Raw genomic sequence first — 14322 nt, 5'->3', positions numbered from 1 at the left:
AGACTAAACAAATTTCAGCATAAAATGATAAATGAATCGAGGAACTTACACTCTCAGATCCTAAATTATATTAAGTCACTGATTTTATGAAGCCAGAAAAAGGTCATTGCAAGATACTTATAAACTATGGTAAATAACTAAAATTTATGCGGTAGGATGATTTTAATCGTTAGTATTCTTAAAACCTTGGAAATCGATACAACTTGTAACAAATCAGAAAAGTTAAACGGAATATATAATTGTTCCTTTTAAGACCTATTATATTTAATATCTGTTGGCCATATTTGTTCCACAGGTTGTGTATAAAAATAATTTTACTATATTTCTTGCATTTGATTAACAGAAAGAGCCTAATGATACGTGTCCAAATTCCCAGAACAGTTGTCTCTGTGCTAGTGTCTATATGGGCTTTCTTGCATAAACTGAAAACCATCTGTCATAAATATATAATCACTTTTAAATCCACCACACCCATTCCTCCTGCTCCCCAAAAAGGATGCATGTCAAGCATGGTCTGCTCCTGAAATATTCCTTGCAAGTTGCTAAGTGGATATAAAAGAACACAGACCTAAAATAATCTGCAAATAGCTGTAACACAAGCCCTGAAAATGCTTTTGGATCTGGTGAGAGGGGGGAGAAACGCATCCATCGCCCGAGCCAACGACAACGCCGAATCTGGGCAAACCATGCGGGAGGACAGCGTTTGTCCCTGGTTTATTTTGTAAATGTGAAAGATTTTTACAAATCTTATTTAAATCAAGTTCTCTTTTTGAATATTTTTTTATAATTGAACAAGTGTTGAGCTACACCGGGCTGTCACAGCTGTTACAATACATGAACCACACTTACAGTAACAGCTTTCGTTCCACATTTTTGTGGAGTAGTTTCCATAGCACTCTGATCAGGGTTTGCATATTTTTATACCACTTGCATATTGAAAATAAACTCTGATGTTTAGATTGCTTTCTCCAAGTGCATCTGGTACTTAAATTTCCTGAAAAACAAGTAGGCAACTATGATTTAAGACCAAACAGTTTTACTTTTTATAAAGTTATTTTTAGCCTTCTTCTCCCTCAAAAGTGTAACTTAACAGCACATGGGATGAGAGAACTTGGAATAAGCATTTATCTTTATTGTCATCCCTGAATTAAACATTAGGGCCAACTTTTCCATTCACAACAACATACAGTTTCAGTGGATGCTCTGCATGTAAGAACATGTTTTGCGTAATCACCTATGCCTCAATTAAACGTTTTGACCAGCTGAACAGTCAAGCGCTTGGACTTTGCCTGAAAGGGCAGTTCCAGCGCCAGGCACCTGCTCCCCAGCGGCCCGGGGGGCTGCGGGGGTGCCCGGGGAGGGGACCCCCACCCCGGCCCGCGCTGCGCTCTGGGCTCACGGGGTGCAACTGAAGCACAGACCCGAGTGCAAAGTTTATTCTTGATAAAAGAGTCGCTTTTATTATTGGAAAAATAAACACAATTTTATAAATTTCTGATTTTAACAAGGCCCAATTAGTGTGAGCGCTCCTCTCAAAAGCAAAGCAGCTTCGGGAGGGGGGTGGCTGAGCCTCGCTGCCTTCCCTGCCGAGATGGATCCCAGTTGCCTGCGAGGGTTCATCCCGCACACCCGCCCAAGGCACGCTGCCGAACCCCGCGCCCCACGGCACTGCTGCTGCCCGCGGAACGCCTTCTGAATTAGCAGATTGAAAATTAGCAAAATACAGCACTGCTTTTCACTTTAAATTTTAATAAGAAACAGAGACATCTTCTCTCTCTTTCTTCTGCTGTTCCTCCCTCTCCTCTAAGAACAGAAGGCTGCTGGTGAAAGGAATGAAAATCTGGAAAGAATTTGGGGTGGACTGGCCAACCCCCTTTCATTTCCTTCAGATGTTTACAATCTAGCACCTTTCTGAAGACAAAGATGGGAAAAAAGCTATTTTTTCTTTTGACTGAAGGGTGAGACAGGGGGGTATTAAAAACTGATCAATGTAATTTTTTTCACAGAAGTATTTGCACATCTGTGAAATAATGTAATTTATGAAAAAAATCTTTTTATATGACATTCATGATTATAGCCTGATCTGGAGAATTATTCAAATATAAAATTAAATACTCAAAAACTAGCTGTGCTGTGGATGACTGAGCTTTTACCAGCTGTGCATCACACTTCTATAATTCTATTAAAAGTATATAAGTGAGGCTTTCCAAGTATGTCTGAGTCTCTTTTAAAAGGAATGTTACATTTCTAAATGGCTTTATGATCAGTTGCTTTTTGTTTTTTCTTGATTATCATCCCAGTTGTTGGATGTGTTTTATCTGACTATACTAAAAAGAAAAAAGAAGAGGAATGCATACCCATGGAAAGCGCTCTATAAATTATACTGTATTTTATTATCACAGGGCTTAAGGAAAAATTGGCTCTTAAGAAAGGTTAAAAACCTTTAAAGTGAATTCTTCTGTTTGGTTAAAAGTACTTTTGATTTAATATGATCCATCTGCAATCTGTACCTGGCCTACCCCCCCGGGGCGATGCCCCAGGGCCCAGGGCCCGGGGCAGCTTTCGCTGCCCAAAGACACCAAGTTTGGGTCGCCTGTAACGCTGCCTCCACAATGACTTCCCTACCAGCAAGAATCACAGTTGCGCTCTACTCAGACAGCAATTCCCAGGTTTTTAAACAATTAATGGGGCGGAAGCTCCCAGGTGTTACTGCACAGCCCCGGCACTGCTCCCGGCGTGGATCTGGAGGCGAAGCCGCGGGCTCAGCTCCGCGGGGTGAAGGCTCGACTCGGCTCGACTGGCCAGAGCTGCGCTGCCAGACCGGCTCCTTCTGCAGGCACAGCCTCCCACGAAAAGTTCAAGCCTATTTCCTAAGCTTAACTGTAACGCTTGGTACGGATCCTCCACGGCTTTGCTATTATCTACAGGTTACAGATAGCATGATCTGGAAATTAGGTGTTCCTTCCCGTGCCGCAGCCAATATTTTGACTAAAAGGGAAAATACAATCCTCAAACCCACCTAAATGCAGTGGTATAAACTAGCCATTAAAAGAAGAGCACCAACAAAAGGCCACATTAGTAAAAGACAGGGGCTGCAGTTACAGTTTAGCAAAGAGAGAGGCAAAATAAGGGATAAGATATTGTTTCTGCTGCCTAAGACAGACGGACTTTAATAACACTTAACAGAATGATGCACATTAACGATCTCAGAAAGCACTTCTTATGCCTCATCCATCATGCGGAGGAGAAAATGAAGCCTTCGACAGCATTAGGAATTATTCTAGATCTTGTCAGTAATTCGCAGCTTCTCGGTAGTATCGTAACACAAATTTGTGTGTATGAGACACTGACCATTAATCTAGGGGCTTTTTTTCCCTCGCCGCAGCGTGCTGAGAATGTATCAATTGTTTCATGGAGAAATTTCACAGATGAAACCTTACTAAATAAAACAGGGGAGAGGAAAGAGATATAGACAGAAACATAAACAACTGGAACTCGGAGACAAATTATTATCTTTAAAACAAAAACCACAATAAAATCTCCATATGTGTGTTTTCTGAATGGGCAATAAGAAGCCTCCTTCACTGAAAATAGTCAGAATATGCCGTGATTATAAAGTTATGTTCATACATACAAACATACTTATATTTAATTTTCTGGGAGGCTTTTTTCCCCCTTTTGTTTTTTCTGGAGTGTAAGAAAAAATCCTGACTTCTCCTCCCAAGAGAGTCGTGTATTTTTACAAATAGTAGCAAAACAAATTTCAATACAAAATGCCACGCGACTAAATAAACAATAGCTTTTGGCAACCTCTTCCTTAAGTCGCAATCTGGTGTTAATCGCATGATAGCTACTTCCACTGGAATCTGTACTACAAAGGAAAAGGTCCATAAATATTTGTACAGCAAACTCCTCGGAAAAAAGCCTCTCTGAGTACACTCCAAATTCACTTCTATACATGCAATGTAAAGATGAAAGCTAATGAGTTATATGAAGTTTATGATAAATTAAAAGTGTTCTGCTTCCAAGCCCATCCGCCAGCAGATGCGTGTTTACACAGATATGATCGACTGCTCCACAACAAAACACTTGTCAGACAGAATGAGGCGAATTCGCCTCTGGATGTGGAGGAGCTGAATTGTCTCAGGGACCAAAAAAAAAGACAGAATTTGATCAAATACTAATCAGGCAGCAATAATCAGCCTTGCAGTATCCTAAAACATAGACTATTTTATCTCCATTGAAATAATGACATATATCCAAAAAGTCCTCAAAGAAACTTGGGTTTAGGTAATATATTGTGATTGCAGCAGATATGCAGGATTAAAATCAGTCTTGATCTTCAAACAGAATAAGAATGTATAGTTCTGTTTACTGCACATATATTTGTATATAAAAGATATGACAAATATTTTAGGTTATTTAAAAACCTGCATTTCTTTATTTTGAATTTTTACAGACGAGTACTGGGAAAGTGATTTGACAGTCACAGGTAATAGACGCAAATTACAGATTAAACTCATTAGAAATTATAAACACTTATATAGTCTGTTAAACCCCCTGACAAAACCTGAAAATCAGAAATCCAATAATCAAGCATCAATAGGGTCTTTAACGGCTGGACAGATGTTTAAACTGCACAGTGCTCATGTCAGGAGTGAGACGAAACAGTTGAAAATCAAGGTTTGCATTAAATAACAAGGCACCCATGTCAGATCAGATAATTTGTATGAACCGTTTTAATCCGTCTTTTGCCATTAATTTACATCCTCCTATTATGGTATAATTTTGTTGTCCGATCATTTCGCATAGTATTAAAAAATTCTAAATAAGAAAATATGCAGATGAGACAGACTGTTCTCAAACATGCAGCACAGCCACCCCCAGAACAGGACTGCTAGCCAAGGGGTATCTGCAGGAAGCTGGGGCTACCAGCTCAGAACAAAAATGTAAATAACGCTTTCAAATAAAATATTGTCTGCAAGCTTTAATTTCTGGCTTGTTTCATTAAATCGCAGAGGGAAATATTGTGAGAACGGTCACCTCACCAACAGCAACTAAATAAATCCCCAAGAACGGGCACTGGGATAGCAAAAGAAAAATTGTTTGCGTTCCTAATGTTCGGTCTGACCTGGAAAGGATAACAAAGGAATCTGGCATGAATATGTATTTTTATAGGGAGTGCTGCTGGTAAACATACCGAATAAAAGAGCAGGGATTATTTTAAAATAGTTTCTCCTTAACTCTCAATATGTTTAATATGATGATATGAAAAACCATATATAAAGCAGAAACATATTCAGCCCATAGAAAATTCTTTACAGAGCAGTAAAAAGGCAGCTGGATTTCAGCAAAAGAAAACAAACAAACACCAGAAATCCTGTAAAGCTCCAGCGTCTCCCCGCGAGCCTGCCTGCTCTCCAGTGCTGAGATAAAGACCCAATCTGCTCATCAAACACCTCCGGGCTCGGCCATCTAATAGGAACAAATTGGCAATGACTGCCCAAGCAAGTAACACAGGCCCACTGATTTGTAGATTGATACTGATGCCTAATGATCCCCTTGGGCAGATCAATAGCAACAATCCTCATCCCTGCCTTTCTTCTTTATTGGCACAGAGGAGCGAGGCGCGGGGAAAGCCGCGCACACACCGCGCTGCAGGTGCACGGGGAGCGCCCGGCACAGGTGCCGATGGGCGATGGCCAGGGCCCGATGCACCCGCAGCACCGCCGAAATGGTGGCCGAGACAGCGCCATCTCGTTGGTTTGGCCTAAGAGGTACCACGCTGCTCGCGCCTGCCCCGCACCCGAGTGGTCCCAGGGGCTCGGGGTGCAGCGTCCTCTCGCCCAGGGCCCACGGTGGGTGCTGGAGGGATGTGGGTGCCCCGGGATGGGCCCACGTCCACACCTTGGGTGAGGGAGAGCTCAGCAATACAGCTCACGAGATGAAAAACCAGCATTTACAAGTTGGGGGTTGGAGAACTGAAGGCAAGGGTGGCAAAACGAGGGGGGTGGTGACACCGGGCAGGGTTTCGGGAAACAGGGCCGCAGGCGGGTGGGTTTGTCCCGCATGTGGCTGCCGTGGGGTTACACTGTGCCCCTTCTCCGCTGCTTTTGCCTTTTCCCTCCTCTCCCCTCAGCTGTCTCGCTGCCTCTTAGTGCGCTACAGTATGATCAATCAGGCAATTTCAGCGCAGGATTTTTATTCAGTTAACCATGAGCCACTTTCATCCGCTTCCCCCAGCCCCACCCCTCACAAGAATTAGGGATTTTCTATTTATTTATTAATCTAGTGAATACAGTTATCCCATTAGTATATCCTTTTAAAGTCCCTGGTAATACCTAAGAAAAACTATAATAGAGTTGCTTCGCTGCTTTTCTTCCCCCAGTGCATTAACATTACTGATGTTCTGCAGACTTGCAAGTGGCCATTTCCCCACCGGGTGCTGGCAGGCGTTGCCAGCAGCGCCAAACTTCTCTGGCGATTGTTCTCCCTCCTCAGAATAACTGCGCACAGCGTAAGGCTTATCAGAGCTGCCCAAATTATCAGGTAGGCAAACACAGGGGGGGGGGAAAAAAATCTATCAGAAAGTTTGCGTCTGCCGAGGATGAAATATTAATCTTGCCATTAATTTGCACGTCGTGTCACCTGCGACGTCCCCCCGGCCAGCCCCTTTGTGCACACGCCGAGGTGCTGCCCGCAGCGCGGGTGAGGAGCGGAGCGCGCAGCCACGATTTTTAAATCCCATTCAGCCTCGCAACTCACCGCCCGAGACCCGCTTTGTTCAGCAACCGCCGTGCTACTTTTATTATGGCCGTTTTATTAAAACGTGGATAGAGCAAAAGGCAAGGGATAAAATTAAATTCACTGACTGTAAATTTCTAAAACATCCCTCCGATAAAAGATTTTCCTTTAGTAACAAAACCGTTCTCCCCACCCTTTCGCCCATCTTGTCGCACGCTAGCAGCAAGAACGGGGCCGCGTTAAAATCTTCGCCCCTCGACCCCTCTTTTCCCTAAATTAACATTTTCTGAATCCCGCGCGCTGCTTTTTTAAAAAAAAAAAAAAAACAAAACACCGAAAGTTCTCCGGGCGCGGGGGGGCCGCTCTCTCCCCACCGACCCGCACCCGGCACTGCCCCCCCGCTCCGCGGACGGATCGGATCCCCCCCCCCCCCCCCCCCCCGCGGTGCCCCCCGCGGGCGCGCAGCTCCCGCGCCGGCGGGCGGAGGCGAGCGCGCGCGGCGGGGCGGGGGGCGGCAGCCGCACGTGCGACGGCGCGGCCCCGCCGCTCATTTGCATATTCACATCAGCGCCGCGCCCGGCCCGCGCCGGCAGCGCCAGGCGGAGGTGTCTCCCCCCCCAACCCACCCCCGCGCCGCCGAAACCGCCGGTTTCCGACCCAAAAGCGAGGGCGCGGAGCTGGGGGGCCACACACGCGCACACACAGGCGCGCGGGGCGAGGGGGTCGGCGGCCGCGGCCTCCTTACCTCGGCGGGTCTCGCGCTCCGAGGAGTTCCCCGTGGTTCCGCCAGAAATTTTTGAGAACCATCCTTCAGGGTTTTTAGTTCTCGCTTCCTCTCTCTTCCTCCTCCTCCTCCTCCTCTCTCCGTGTTGTGGCTGGGTTTATAAAAAAAAATAAAAAAGACAACTCCATGTTAAGCTCGCAGTGAGGGCATGGTGAAGTCTGGGGCTACAGGGGGAGGGAGGAGAGGAGGGAGGGTCACAGCTTCATGCCTTACCAAAGGGAACCAAAAGCCTCGACATTTTTTTAATATCCTACACAGAACGCTGGCGCGCACACACGCGTAATGCCCGCGCGCGCGGGGCGGCAAACGTGGCGCTAATTAGATTTCCGCCAAAACCCGTCAAGGTTCAGCCCATGACGCAAACAAACGCAATGGCGACAGGAGTTGAGGGGTGAACTCCGGCCTCCCCCAGCCCGGCGGGTCCCCAGCACCCACCCGGCTTCGTGGGGCGCGTGGCTCCGGCTGCGAGAACCCCAGCGGCCGTGGGGTGGTCGGGTCCAGCCGGAACCACACTTGGACTCGTTATCGCAACCAGAGTGGTATTCGAGGTGTATTTTTGCACAAATTAATTTTACTATTTCATAGCTCCAGCCACAGTAGGGAAAAAAATATAACCCGAATTTTGTATCCCCCTTGCAAATGTCACGGAAGAAGCGTCCCCGTGTTTCGGGACTGGGTATCCAGGAGCACAGGCCTATTGTTCTAAAAAGACACGGCTTTTGTGAGCTGGTGTAGCGCAGACAGGCTGCCAACAGACGAGGAGGAGGAGGAAAATCCCTTGCACCAAACACACCGTCGCTGTATGCATCGCATCCACTTTTTAACAACCTCGCATTAAATGTTTGCTGAAAATATGTGGCGCGTACATGTGGCCCTTTTTTACAAACATGTCATTACCGTGAATGATTAAGGGCTTCATTGCTTCCCAGTACAAGGTCTCAGATCAGATTGCTGACTGATTGCTGAATTCCGCTGTACACCTCACAACAGGATTTTAGTGAGAGGATTGGGGGAAAAAAATGTACTTTATTAAACATTTTTTTGCATGCAGAATCTTTAGGAAGGTTCAAATTTATTTTTGCAATTGGCAAAAGCAAATTTGCTCCTAAGCTGAACCGTCGCAAGTCGTGTTTCATCCCCGAGTACATTTTTATGGAGAAGTTATAAACCCCTGAAATATGCGTTGTCTATCACAAACGCTGGGGTGCTCGATCACACGTTAGAGCAGCGCGGGCTGCGCTGCTCCGATGCAGGGGCGACACAAGCAAGCGCAGACGTGGTGTTTGCGGGTGGGTTTGTACGGTAAATACATGTGTGTTTGGTCGTGGAGGGGCTGCGGCAGTGGCGAGGCAGACAATGGGAGCTGGAGGCGAGGAAGGAGCTAAAGGGGGGTCTGCCCGCGCCCCCCCAGCCAGGTTGCGCGGGGCTGAGTGGGGGAAGCAGGTCACTCCTTATCAACTGGTTAAGCAAATGCCAAAACAAAGAGTGGTCCTTTATTTTGATGAGCTCTTGGCAGACATGCTTTCTTATAAAAAATAATTTCTCTGCCTTTGTTTCTCTTCTTCTTCTTCAAAGACAGTGGGAAGAGCGGTCTTTTGTATTCACGCCTGCTCTCCAAAGGAAGAAAGGTGATTTTTAAGAATCTGACCACCAAGCACGAGTTACTTGTCCTCCCCCCAAAACAGATTTTTAAAAAAAAGGAAAAAATCTCTGACAACGACTCAAAGGGTCCCTGAAATAAAGAAGAAAGAAAAAACATCCAAAACATTAGACACAGAAACATTATATTTCAATATTATCATATGAATTAAATGTAATCCTTGAAGCGACTAGTCCCAGGGGTCACATATTAGGCCATTTTTTTCTTTTTTTTTTATTTAATAGAGGTCATCCAGGCTGAAAAGCAGAACCCAAATGAAAAGCATCTTCAATGTGGTTATAACATGAGCTGCACGAGGTCAGGCAGTGTCTTGTATGGCCTCATAAAAAATACATAACCAGACAGCCTAATAGTATTTCTTTGCATTCATTTTTGGATGGGAACTGGCGGGTGGGGGAGGGGGCTGATGGAGATAGGAACATATAAAACCCCACATGTACATTTCCATAATGTGCAGCTTTTCATACATTTCAGTTCAGAAAAAATGAACGTTCATTTTAAAAGATACTTTGGTTAGCTTGCTTTAAAGGAACCATCCTAAATACAATTTCTGGGGCCCCTCAAAACAGAGGGAGGGTTTTAGCGTTGCCCATCTCACACACACACGCACGCGCGCGCGTGTTTTCTTTCGGACAGTCATGCTACAGTCATGCTTAATTGGGAGTGCAACCATGTTGGGCTTGCTTTCATTAAAAATTTCTAATGCACTTTGTTATTTGTCCATACACACACTCAGCCTGATTAATTTGAATTATTTCTCTTCTGAAAAGAAATACAGAGGAAACCCCCCATAACACGGTTTCTGCTTTAATTTGCTCTCGCAGGGGAGGGGTTTACCCACCACGCGGGATTTATGCAGGTTGCAGAGATATACTGGGTGGGAGAGAGGGCAAGAGACAACAGAAAGGCAAGGCATAAAGGGGGGTGGGGGGGGTGGGGGTGGTGGTAAATAAAAATAAACAGTGCTAAAAACGCCGGGCGATAAGAGAATCTCTAAATATCGTCTCCCTTCCCCCTCTCCCCAAATATAGCCTGGAGAGGGGTGACCCTGCCGGGGAGCGGAGCCACAGAGGTGACCCGATGCTAACCAGCCTGTTAGAACTAATAAGGTGTGCTCCTAAGCCAGGGGCTGACACTGGGGCATTGTGGAAATAACTCTCCTTGTTATTGCCCATCCTCAGCTTGAAATTTACTGCTCCTTTGCATTATTAAAGAGACAGCTTGCGTGCACTATGGGGGAGAGGCGCTGGGCAGGAGAAATAACTGTGCACGCTTTTTTTAATGTTATGTTTGTGCTCTCTGTAGTCTTTATATTAAGATTCGGAGCATTAAAGCATGCTGGGTTAATAGGTTGTTATTTATTATTTGAACGGTTTTCAAAAATAAAATCTGGTTATAAAAAATAAAAATTATTTTTTCGCTCCACGGCAAACGGTCAGAAAATAGGAAATGCGTGAAACATCTTAGAGAAGGTCAGACCGTGGCCAGTGGCCAGGCCTTGTGGGACAAACCCTTCCCCAAACATTTTCCAGTAGCGCTGCTTTTCATTTACATCAGATGTTGAACAGAGCTTAAAAAAAAAAAAACAAAAAACCACAACAACAACATGGTGGATAACAGGGATTAAAAGATGGAAACAAAAAAGGACCCGCTGCAGCGTGGTCCATCCTCACAAGGGCAGTGGTTGTCGAGATGCGGAGCTGGTTTGCATCTCTGGGTTCTCATTAGCTTTTCAGGCAGTTAGGGAGAAAAGCAAAACTCAAAGATAGATGCGGCTGGAAAAATCTCGTGTTTGTCTCCATCTCTGTTCCCACAAACCCACCCTCCTCCCACACAAACTGACTTCCACAACAAAATCCGAATAACTGGTGCGGCTCCCAAGGAGCCAGCATCCTGCTGAGGGGTGGGCTGGGAGTGCGGCACAGCAGCCCCAAGACGTACATTTGCACATGACAGAGCAAATTTTATAGAAAATGAGCTGAAGCCACTCTTTCAGATGGTTTTGCCATCTCTGAATCAGTTTTTAGGGGCAGGCATTTTAAACTTGATCTTGGTGGGGGCCGGAGAGGCCATATCACGCACACTCAGGTCATGGGGCAGAGCCCCGCAGCCGCTGCTTCCAGGGGAGCACCTACAATAATTAGGACTCAAGTATTATTAATTTTCTGCAGCAGAGCAGCTGACTGCACATTGGAGACATCACTGGGAATGGTGATCAATGATAAATAAAATCCTCAAGGTAAATACCGAATACAATTTAGCAGTCTGTGGTGGACTGGCAGAGCCAAGGCTGCTTCTGACGGGGCTGAGCCAAGGGGGTTGGTTGGTTTCTTGGGGGTTTGTTGTCAGGGATTCCATGAAATCAGCTACTGGAGGGGTTTGAAAGAATTCTTCAGAGAACATGTGAGCCACAGCAATACTTCAGCTGTCCAAGCCAACTGGTATTTTCCTGCATGCTCAGAGACAACCCATTCTTCTAAAAGGTTAATGTGGTCAGCTGCTGGGAAGACCTGGGATGACAGCAGGAATCAATGCATAGTAATGTGATGAAATACAAGAGGATATCGCATTGGTCCTGCACATTCGGGGACCAAAGAGCAGCTCTGAAAGCAGGTGTGATTTGAAATGAGAACAGAACACCTGGAGGGAGCAAAGGGCCTCTGAAGGAGCGGTGGAGATGGGGTGGGGGGAACATGGGACACAGGGTCTCCCTTGGCTCATGCTCTCAGTGGCTGTCAGAGGACACGTGCCACGGAGCAGCCCGTGTGTGCCACGGAGCAGCCCGCGTATCCGCAGCACCACCACTGGCAGCAGGGCCCCAGGCTGAGCCCCAGGACGCTGCTGCCGGCTCTGCAGGAGCCGCAGTTCTTGCTGTGCCACCTCCTCCGAACACGGGGCGGTATGCTGCGGGTCAAAACCTTGGTGGGCCCGTGGGAAGAGAACAGCTGGATTTGCTGGTGTGACCCAAAGCTTTGCAAGGGGTTTGTCGAGCGCTGCTTCTCACAGCAAGCATCGAGAACCATCAAGTCACTGAAAGTGCTTCACGTGTGCGTGGGATGATCATTCTGGGATCACAGTCCAAACAATGTCTGAACACATTTATATAGCTTCTGTTTTAAACCACTCTATCCTGATCACAAAACTAGCAAGAGCAATTGCTGAGCATCAGAGTGCAAAGTAGGTTTAAAATACAAAATGTCGCCCTACATTTGTGGTAACAAATTACAAATAAGAAGCATTGCTTCAGAGCAGAGGGATAACTGCCAGTTAGGGGAATGAAACCCAGATTTCTGATAGTGCCAAATGTAAACAAGGAATTAAAAAGGATATCGGACAAAGAGGCAAACCAGAAGGCTCGCTGACCCCCCCCGGTTATTCCTGTTCTGCCATTCTGATTTTGTGAATCATCAAAAGCAGCCAAAGTAGTGCGATCGGCATCTGAGATATTCCTAACTCCTCTGTGCCCAAAATACAAAGCTTCTGTTAGCAAAACACTGTTATATGGCTGGACTTGTCTGCAACGTATCTGACCATTTTTGCATATACATATTTTTAATTATATCCCTAATGCAAGTAATAATAACAGCAACAACCGTGATGCTTCATATTTTGGTTGGAATATCCAAACGTTTTAAGGTAAAATCAAAGGTGTGGAGACTCAGAGGACTGTGTTAAGCGGCTCTTGTGCTCAGCCTTCAGGTGGTAAAGCTTAAGTAACGAGAGTATTAGAACCGTGACAACACTCTACTGGATTTAAAAATACAATTTTCAAAACTGATTGCCAAACTCTGATGTCAATAGCATGCCGATTTTTTTCAGCTCTACCAGCTGATCCCAAGTATTATTTCTCCTTATAAACCCAGGCAAAGTTAGGCATCCGGAGAAGAGCAGTTTGATTTGAGGGTTTCTAATCCCCCTGCAGCTCTCATGGTAACACTCAACATCCTCTTGAACTGACATCAAAAACACAATTACAAAAACAACAGCCAAAATTATTTCTTATGTAACTGGACTGTATCAGTTCCATATCTCCCACATAAAGCATAGCAGTGTTTACCCTGCCTTGTGTTTCATCCTGTACCTCCTCTGTAAACTGCTTAAAGGATTCTCTTGCCATTTTGGCTTTTCTGGATATCCCATTTTATTAATCTAAAATCTTCTCCTGCCGTTCTGATACCTAACACACTTCAGAGTTGGTTGGTTGTGAGGCTGTATTGTCCATATAGCTATTGCACTGCACAGGCAGAAGGTGGAGAAGGAGGAGAAGTTGGAGAAGGTTCTGGTTGTCACCCGTGATTGAATTCTGCTCAGGTTATGAGAACATTCAGAGTAAGCACCTTCTCATTTCTCAATAGAGAATTCCATGTGCCCGTCTGCAGATCACAATCCAGCAAACAACCGTACCAACACACAAAGTTGTGAGCCCGTAAGAGAACACCCCGATGTCTTCATCATGAACGGGCAGCCACCGATGCGCGAGCCGGCAGTGTGAGAGCAGCGGTGGAGGCCGGGAAGGGTGAGGGAGCTCCCAGCTGACCTGACTCGTTCACCCGCAGGTGGTGAGCGGCCCAAACAGATGATGACACCCAGGTAAGGATGGGGGAGGTGAAAGTGAACACTCTGCCAGGTAGGAAGCTGTATTCCCCACCCCCATGGAAATAAGGCCTCTCTGTAGAGACCAAGAGACCAACAGAAGGCACTAAGATTAAATGGAACAAAAAACTGAAGCCCTGGCAAGACTGAGAAAGGCGAAGGCAGGAGATGAGCTCCTCTCACCCAGGAAACAAGGACAGGAGGAGAGGACAAGAGAAGCACGAAGCGGTGGTTGTGGTAACACAGTCTTCCAGTCTCGGCAGGACCGATTTCCTGCCTCAGAACCACCCTGCGTGCATATTGCAGGGAGCTAACACTCCTGGAGCTGCTCTGCACTTCTACAGTGTTTCTCTGTTGTAACTCTCTTGTGCTGCCCTCTTCCTGTTCTCCAAACAGAATAGCAACCAACAAACAGCTAAAACTTCTTAAAAAAAAAAGAAAATGCAGTAACTAACGTATCCATAACAAATATAAGGGTGCATTTTAAGGCATTCTTTTGGGAATGAGAATATTAGATTGTTTTGTACAGAACAGGACTTAC

General features: G+C 45.8%; 1 protein-coding gene across 1 annotated transcript in view; it reads right to left on the bottom strand.

Annotated features, from left to right (window-relative positions):
* Positions 1-14322, bottom strand: part of ZFHX3 (zinc finger homeobox 3) — a 671516-nt gene that overhangs the window by 523238 nt on the left and 133956 nt on the right. The window contains exon 2 of the mRNA XM_074881669.1: positions 7490-7619. The gene's annotated coding sequence lies outside the window, so the exon portion shown is untranslated. The remainder of the gene's footprint in view (positions 1-7489; positions 7620-14322) is intronic.

The sequence above is a fragment of the Strix uralensis genome, chromosome 12 (genome assembly GCF_047716275.1).
Source record: "Strix uralensis isolate ZFMK-TIS-50842 chromosome 12, bStrUra1, whole genome shotgun sequence".
Taxonomy (NCBI): domain Eukaryota; kingdom Metazoa; phylum Chordata; class Aves; order Strigiformes; family Strigidae; genus Strix; species Strix uralensis.
The sequence above is the reverse complement of the archived record's forward strand: the minus strand, read 5'-3'. Positions and strand labels throughout refer to the sequence as shown.